Below are 8266 nucleotides of genomic sequence, written 5' to 3'. Positions count from 1 at the left end.
AAGCCTCACTTACTGGGTGCAAAGATTTGAAGGTCCTCGAGCTAGGGACACTTCAGTGTGTCTATGACACATGAAGAGACTTGCATAATACAGAATACACAAATTCATTTCATTCAGGGAAGGTAGTTAAATTGGCATTATCAGTTCGTACAGAATGTGCTAGCTTGCCATCTCTGGAGGGCTATCATTACCTTTATCCTTCAGGCTTAAGCATGCTACCCTCACCCTTTGAATCTCTCCCCAGTGTAATGTGTAACAAGGTGACATCAGTCTTGTGCAGGCTTAATGAGATGCTACAGGTTTCTTACCTAGCATTTTTCCCCTTTGCTAAATCAACTATTATTTTATGTAAACTGCTACCCACATTACTTCATGAACTATCAGTAATGTAAACACTTTATAAAGTGTATTTGAAAGACATGATTTAATGTTTCTGAATTGAACAAAAAAGTTTGCAAGCCTTTCCCAACGGTAATGATAAAATACAAAATTATGCATCTTTATACAATCACACAATTACTTGTACAAAATAATTCTTAGGAGAAACAAAAGCAGCAATATTGTTCTAAAATAAAAAAGACAGTTGCCAAAAGCTACAAGGTAAGAAGGTAAATGTCACTTGGGAATGCCCTCCTTACCTTCTGTCATATAGAAACCTTTTTTTTTCTACAAATAGTGTTGAAGCTTTCTTTAAAACACATTCTGTTTACAGATCACCTGTCTCTTGTCTCAGCAGAGCATGGGCTGCAGAGCTGCAGCTGCAGAGCTGGAGGTGAGAAAATTGAGGAAAACCCACAGAGCTGAGTCAGAGATGGTGAGAAAGAGGGCTAGCCCCAAGACCTTCCTGCTGATCACCCTTGCAAGCTGCTCCTTTATCCCACAGGAAGGAGGGGGTTGACTCTTCTTGAGACCAGAGATCAGGTTAGGACCCCTTTTGGCCACATATGACACTAGCCTGCCAAAGACTAGGGATACATTTCAAAGGGATAGAGATAGCAAATCTCCAAAAAGTCAATCCACGTGTTATTTTTTTACAGTGAAGATAAATCCTTTATTTTTTTTATTTCATAGAAAAGATGCTATATGTTAATTATTCAGAATTCAGATGTGCATAAAGCCTTAAGTTGTACAGCCCAGATTGGTACCCAGGCAGCTAGACTCCAAAGTGCAAGCTCTATACTCTGTAGTTAAGAAATCACCACTACCGCCAGCATCTCCCCCACATTTAATAATCCCAAGAGTCACTATTTGAATCACAATCCACTTAAAAGTAAGATGAGTGTAGTGGTTGGAATAGACATGGCCCCCATAGGCTCATCTATCTGAATCCTTGGTTACTAGGAAGTAGCACTATCAGGAGCTAGGGGTGGGCTTTGAGGTTTCAAATGCACAGACCAGGTCCAGTGTCTCTCCTTCTCTCTTCCTGTGCAGATGTAGAATCCTTGGCTCCTTCTCCAGCATCATGTCTGCCTGAGCGTCCCCACATTTACTGCCATAACAGTAAGGAACGGAGCTTCTAATCTGTAAGCCAGCCCCAGTTAAATGCTTTCCTCTGTAAGAGTTGTCTTGGTCATAAGTGTCTCTTTGCAGCAATAGCAACCCTAACTAAGACAGGGAATAATTGCTAGAAACTGGGGAAATGGCATCCAAAAAGAAGCTTAGTCAACCTGTACAATAAATAGTAACATTGAGAGTTAACATGCATATAGTAAAATACATTACACCAAATAATAACTGTGAACACACGTAATAGTGCTTTGTTCTCAAAATACCCAATGAGTTATCCCTTAATCTCATCATTCTACAAATCCAGTGACAGAAACTCAGCTTTGCTTACTAGTGACATCCCTTTCACTGGATTCCCAGTTCTTGGTATGAACCTTTTGAGTCTCAAGGCTGGTAAAATACTATGGAAACCAGAATAAATAGAAAACAGGAGTGAAGGGTCACAGATCATCGCCTTTACTGCAGTCAATAGCTCCTGAGCACCAAGAACATCAGCGCACTGGTCCTAGGTCAGCGGTTAAAGCACTCCACGGTGTGAGCAGATCCACTGGGGTCTGTACTTTGGTTTCTCTATCTATGAAGTCAGCAGGATATAGTCCGTTGTTAATTCTGAATCATCTAGTTATGATAATCTACTTTTACAAAATGTGTTTATGGGAATAGGACACACAGCAGTTTTCTATTTGGTAGTAGCATCATATGATATTAAAAGGATTTTTTATTGAAGAGACTTTTGTCTGCATCCTCAGTTGCTCAAACAGTAGTTGGCATGTCACAGGTTCTCCAAAAGCCATCAGTTAAGTTATTAAATTGAGGAGACCTCCACTTCTTTTTGAAGCCTCATCACCTTTAACCTGGCTTACTCATACCTAGGTCTATTTATTTCCACTGTCCTTTTTGGGTCTGAAAGATCAATGTTGAGCTCAATGCAAAGGCCAAATGTTGCCATCGTACCAATCCATGTAGCTGCCATTGTACCAATCCGTGTACACAATGTATCCAATTTACAACTTACCAACTTGTCTAACAGTGAGTATGCACACATGTGCTATCGCACGGGGTGCTAATCTTCTAGTATTAATGCTGCTTATCTTTGACAGCTGTTACTTACCTTGAGTTTACCACATGACAAAACCCAGGCAAGCAGATAAAGGCACAGTGTTTCCTGCATCTTGTAAATTGCCTATGAACACAAACAGAGCCCATTTCTGTTTAAGGCACAGCTCAGTTGTATTTCTCCTCAACTTACAGGATTCAGAATTTATCAGGGTTTACATAATGCCAATTGCTTCTTTAATGATGTAGCAACGAAACAGGTTAAGGCTAAATTTAATATAAATGAGTCAGACTTCCCAAATAATTGCTGAAACAAGAAAGCACTGTGCTCAGACAGAAGCAAAAGCCTTTTAAAATGCATGCCAAGTTACATTTGGGTTGGTCAAACTATTAGAACAGTTGTTCCATTGTGAGACTTCTGTATTTTATCATAAAACACCATGGTTAGCAGTTATTCTGCATTTTAGGTATCCTATGACATATCGCATCCATTACTTTAGCACTGAATAATGAATGCCTATGTGTCTCTAGAGTAATGTACTATACAAGACCCTAGGTATTAGAAAAATGTAAATCATTGAAACAAATAGAATTTACTTTTGTGAGTTAACTTGATGAAGTAAAAATATTTCAGTCTCAAAAAAAAAAAAACCATACTCTCTGGAACCTATTTCCTAATTCTTACCTATTGCTTAAACATGACAATTGTGAGGGGTTGGAGAAACAATAGACAGTGGACAGCAGCTTTCCGTGCTGAGAATACCCTGGCCCCTCTTCACCACTCCAATTGAATGTGGAATTTCAAGAAGATGTTTGCCACACTCCAGCTAAGCTTCAATATTTATTCTCTCTTTTTTTATATTGGTTGTTTTATTTATTTACATTTCAAATGTTATCCCCCTTCCCAGTTTCCCCTCTGAAAACCCCCCCTCCCAACTTCTATGAAGGTGCTCCCCTACCCACCCACCCACTCCCTCCTCACTGCCCTAGCATTCCCCTGCACTGGGGCATCAAGCCTTCCCAGGACCAAGGGTCTCTCCTCCTATTGATGTCAGATAAGGCCATCCTCTTCTATATATGCAACTGGAATCATGGGTCCCTCCATGTGTATTTTGTGGTTGATGGTTGTCTTAGTTGGGGTTTTACTGCTGTGAGTAGACATCATGACCAGGACATTTAATTGGGGCTGCCTTACAGATTCAGAGGTTTAGTCCATTTTCATCAAGGCAGGAAGCATGGCAGCATCCAGGCAGGCATGGTGCAGAGGTGAGAGTTCTACATCTTCATCGGAAGGCTGGTAGTGGAAGACAGACTTCTAGGCATCTAGGGTGAGGATCTTAAACCCACACCCACAGTGACACACCTACTCCAACAAGGCCACACCCACTAATAGTGCCACCCTCTGGGTCAAGCATATACAAACCACCACTGTGGTTTAGTCCCTGGGAGCTCTGGGGGATCTGGTTGGTTGATACTGTTTTTCTTCCTATTGGTTGCAAACCAACAAGAGACTCCCAGGACCCAGCGGGGATGACATTAGTTGAAATACCCAAGAAAGGTCTCAGTGGGACTGATTGCTCTGGCAGCGTGTGTATAGTGGAGGATTGCAAATTCGATCATCAATGGGAGGAGAGGTGAAGGTTCTGTGCCCCAGTGTGGGGGAATGCCAGGGCCTATAAGCAGGAGAGGGTGGGGTGGCAGGCATGGGGAGTGGGGAGGCAGCTGGGGTTTGTTTTTGTTGTTTTCGTTTGTTTCTTTGTTTTTTAGAGGGGAAACTGGAAAGGGAGAAATTTACATGTAAATAAAGAAAATATATAATAAAAAAAAATTTAACTCCAAAAAAAAAAAAGGTCTGAGTTAGTGGCACAGCAGAATCTGGCAAAGCTTGGTGGGAAGCTGTATTCTGTTCCTTGCTCTTCATTGTTGGGATTCAGTCTATTTGGGGGAGTCTCCGTGGCAGCCATCACCATGTCCATCCCAAGCTCATTCATGAAGCAACGCCCACTCAGTCCCAGTTCGTAATGAGAAAAGTGAGATTTCAATGAAAAAAAGTAAAGATAAAACCTTATGTGTCCAGAAAGAGACCAAATTGGGCCCCCGTGGAGTCCTCAGATGAAGAGGATGAAGAGTTTCAGTCCATTAAGAAAGCTAAGGAACAAGAAGCAGAGCCTGAGGAACAGGAAGAGGATTCATCCAGTGACCCCCAACTTCGGTGTTTACAGAACCACATTAGTGAAGATGTGGAAGATAGATTGGCTTGACACAGAAAAACAGTGGAACCTGAAGTAGTAGGAGAAAGTGACTCAGAAGTAGGACATGCTTAACGTATGGAACGAAACGAAGAGGAGGAAGAAATTGACTTTGAAGAATTAGAGTGGCGCCATGGCATCATGTATCAGCAAGCATAGGAGAGAAAAAAAAATAAAGAGGTAGATGTCATGGAGGTGGAAAATGAAGGATGCTCTGGTAAAGAGTCTGAGTTGGAGTATGAGAGCTACAGATGAAGATGAAATAGAGCCTCCACTTAAGCCTGTCTTAAGCCAAAAGAAGGATCGGGTGACTTCAGGAACACGAAGCTGAACTGGAACAGGAAGCAGAACGCATGTCTGAGGAGTGACGCAAGTCCGTACACACTCAAGATTATAGAAGAAGAGACCAAGAAAGAGCTAGAGGAGGACAAGCAGTTCCTTGCTGCCTTGGATGCCCTCAATATCGATGACGAAAACGAGGAGGAGTACGAGACACGGAAAGTCCGAGAGTTCAAAAGAGTCAAGCAGGAGAGAGAAGACGAAGAAGCCCTTGAAAAGGAGAGAACAGACATTGAACGCAAGAGAAACCTGACTGAGGAATAAAGGCGGGCTGAACTTCGGGCAAATGGCAAAGTCATTACTGACACAAAGCTGTTAAAGGTGAATACAAATTTTTACAAAAGTATGATCACCAAGGTGCCTTCTTCATGGATGAGGATGAAGAAGTCTCCAAGAGAGATTTTAGTGCACCTACTCTTGAGGACCATTTCAACAAAACCATTCTTCCAAAAGTCATGCAGGTCAAGAATTTTGGACGGTCTGGTCACACAAGTACACCCACCTTGTGGATCAAGATACCTCTTCCTCTGGCTCTACATGGGGCCAAGAACACAAATTCTTTAAACAAAAGGCAGCAGGGGTACGAGATGTAGTTGAGCAACCGTCTGCCAAGAAGAGGAAAACCACCTAGGCTTCAACTACTTATTCCAGGTGTGGGACACGGGATCTCAATTTTCTTTAACAATTATTTACATAGTTCTTATATAGAGTTTTTCAGACTTGCTGCCATAACTTGTGTTTGAAGGTGCTTTGTAAGAAGTTTGGACTCATTCCAGGAAACCCACAGAAAAGCACTAACTAGGTAGGATTAAAGGTTTCCCACTTAAAACCCCTTCTGGGAAATCTTAGGTTTCTCTACCATGGCTTCCCATATAGACTTGGGACTATTCTGAGTTTGTTTCTCCAGCCTGGATCAGATACCTGGGCATATGGATGGATGGTGCATTACTTCTTCCTTGGGGTTAGGAGTAGGCTATGAGGAAATCCAAGCTCAGTCCGACCTGTTTTTGCATTTGGGGCATTCAGTCTAGTTTTCTAAGTAAATATACTTTTTTATCTATAAGAAAAAAGGTCACACAGTCTCCCTTCCCCACTCTCTCTTCTTTCCTCTCTCTCCCAGAGACTGCCTCTGTATCTCTGTCCCCAATAAACCTACCACATGAGACCTGCCTCATAGTGTGTTTATTGTTGGGGCCTGCTGACACCTAGTCCTATCATTAGTATTAAGACCATGAAAGATTAAAAAGAGATGGAAAACAAAAGCAAGAAAGCAGAAAGGGCAGACTCAAGTAATTAGGCTTTTCAAAGGGCGTGTGTGCAACACAGAGGCAGTATAAGCAAACCCAGTAACTGCAGAGTCAAAAGCCAGCACCAGAGTCATCAGGGACAGTGACATCCCTCATGTCACCTTATCTCCTAGCATGAAAAGAAACAGAAGCAAAGGCAAGGGTCTCTCCTCAATTAGCAGCCAGAAAACCAGCTCTGAAAGAAAAAGAGATGCACTTCTTGTAGGAACTTGTTTAAAATGACAAGAATTCAGATAGAAAAGTCACTGATAAATGAACTTTTAATAGATATTTTAAAAAGAGAGGCTGGAGAGGAAATGGGAGAATGATGTGATCATATTTCAATTAAAATGTATAAAAACATAATAAAAACCAGTAGAAAAATTTTAAAATAATTACATTTTAATCCCCATAGTACCAAATAGAGAAAATGTGAGCCTGTCCAGAAACCGAAGCAACAGCAAACACCAGGATTTAGCTAGCAAATGAACAAAGACTTGCCAATATTGCTATGAAGTAGTGCTTAACAAAAAGGAAGAGTGGAAATTTAGAAACTCTATCTCTCACTGTAAAGTGATATAAACTGTCAAGAGGAAAACTGTGTCCCCAGGCAATGAGACGCAATTCATCTTAACCTGGAATGTCGGACTCCCACCAACAGGAGCAAAGAGGCAGCTTCCTGTGGAAGGACACTGTCTTAGAGTTATTCTTGTGATGGAAGAGTGAGCAAAAGCAGCTTAGGGAGGAAAGGCTGCATTTCACTCACAGTTCCACAAAACAAACAGGTCATCAAAAGCAGTGAGGACAGGAACAGGGCAGAATCCTGGAGGCAGGAGCTGAAGCAGAGGCCATGGACGGTGCTGTTTACTGGCTTGCTCCTTATGGCTTGCTCAGCCTGCTCTCTTATAGAACCCAGAACCACCTGCCCAGGGATGGCACCACCCACAATAAGCTGGGCCCTCCTACATCAATCTCCAATTTTAAAACGTCCTACAAGCTTGTCTACAGCCTAATCTTATGGAGGCATTTTCTCAAGTGAGGTTCTCTCATCTCCAGTGACCCTAGCTTGTGTCAATTTGACAACAAAATAATAATAATAATAATAATAATAATAATAATAATAATGACAACAACAACAACAGCAGATAACTCCACAGGAAGTCTGTCATTGTTCTAGCTCACAGAACCTTACAGAGTTATTCACTTGACAGCTCTCCTCCTCTATCAAGATAAAAAAAGGTCCCACAGTCTCTGAGTCTCTCTCAAAAGAATGAGCTAGGAGTGCCACTCATGGCAACCCTCTAACTCAGGAAGTATCAGCTGAGGCACTTGCTGGGTGGTCTGATTTCAGGATCCCTCACAAGGAGAGTCATCTAAGGAAAGGCTAAATGAAGCATGCCTTTGATTGTAGAAAAACCAGCCTCTGTGACACCTCATGAGACACTTTGCTTGAAGCTGCCCTTGCCACTGTAGGCAGGAGCTATTATTCCTCCTTAAGCAGGAGCTATGCCACCTTAAGCAAGAGCTATTCCTCCTAAAGCAGGAGCTATTCCTCCTTAAGCAGGAGCAGTTCCACCTTAAGCAGGAGCTATTCCACCTTAAGCAAGAGCTATTCCTCCTTAAGCAGGAGCTATTCCTCCTTAAGCAGGAGCAGTTCCACCTTAAGCAGGAGCTATTCCTCCTTAAGCAGGAGCAGTTCCACCTTGGGCAGGTGTTATTCCCCAATTATACAGGTTCTATTTGGATTGATCATAGTGAACACCACATATTTTCCTCTGTTCCCTATAGATCGGAGTGAGCACAAGCCAGCCTACTTCCACATTTGGGTTA

General features: G+C 42.1%; 1 pseudogene; it reads left to right on the top strand.

The window, feature by feature from the left end:
* Positions 1–4530: 4530 nt before the first annotated feature.
* Positions 4531–5781, top strand: LOC116083638 (annotated as a pseudogene).
* The last annotated feature ends 2485 nt before the right edge of the window (positions 5782–8266 follow it).

Source organism: Mastomys coucha, unplaced genomic scaffold (assembly GCF_008632895.1).
Source record: "Mastomys coucha isolate ucsf_1 unplaced genomic scaffold, UCSF_Mcou_1 pScaffold8, whole genome shotgun sequence".
Lineage (NCBI taxonomy): Eukaryota > Metazoa > Chordata > Mammalia > Rodentia > Muridae > Mastomys > Mastomys coucha.
The sequence above is the reverse complement of the archived record's forward strand: the minus strand, read 5'-3'. Positions and strand labels throughout refer to the sequence as shown.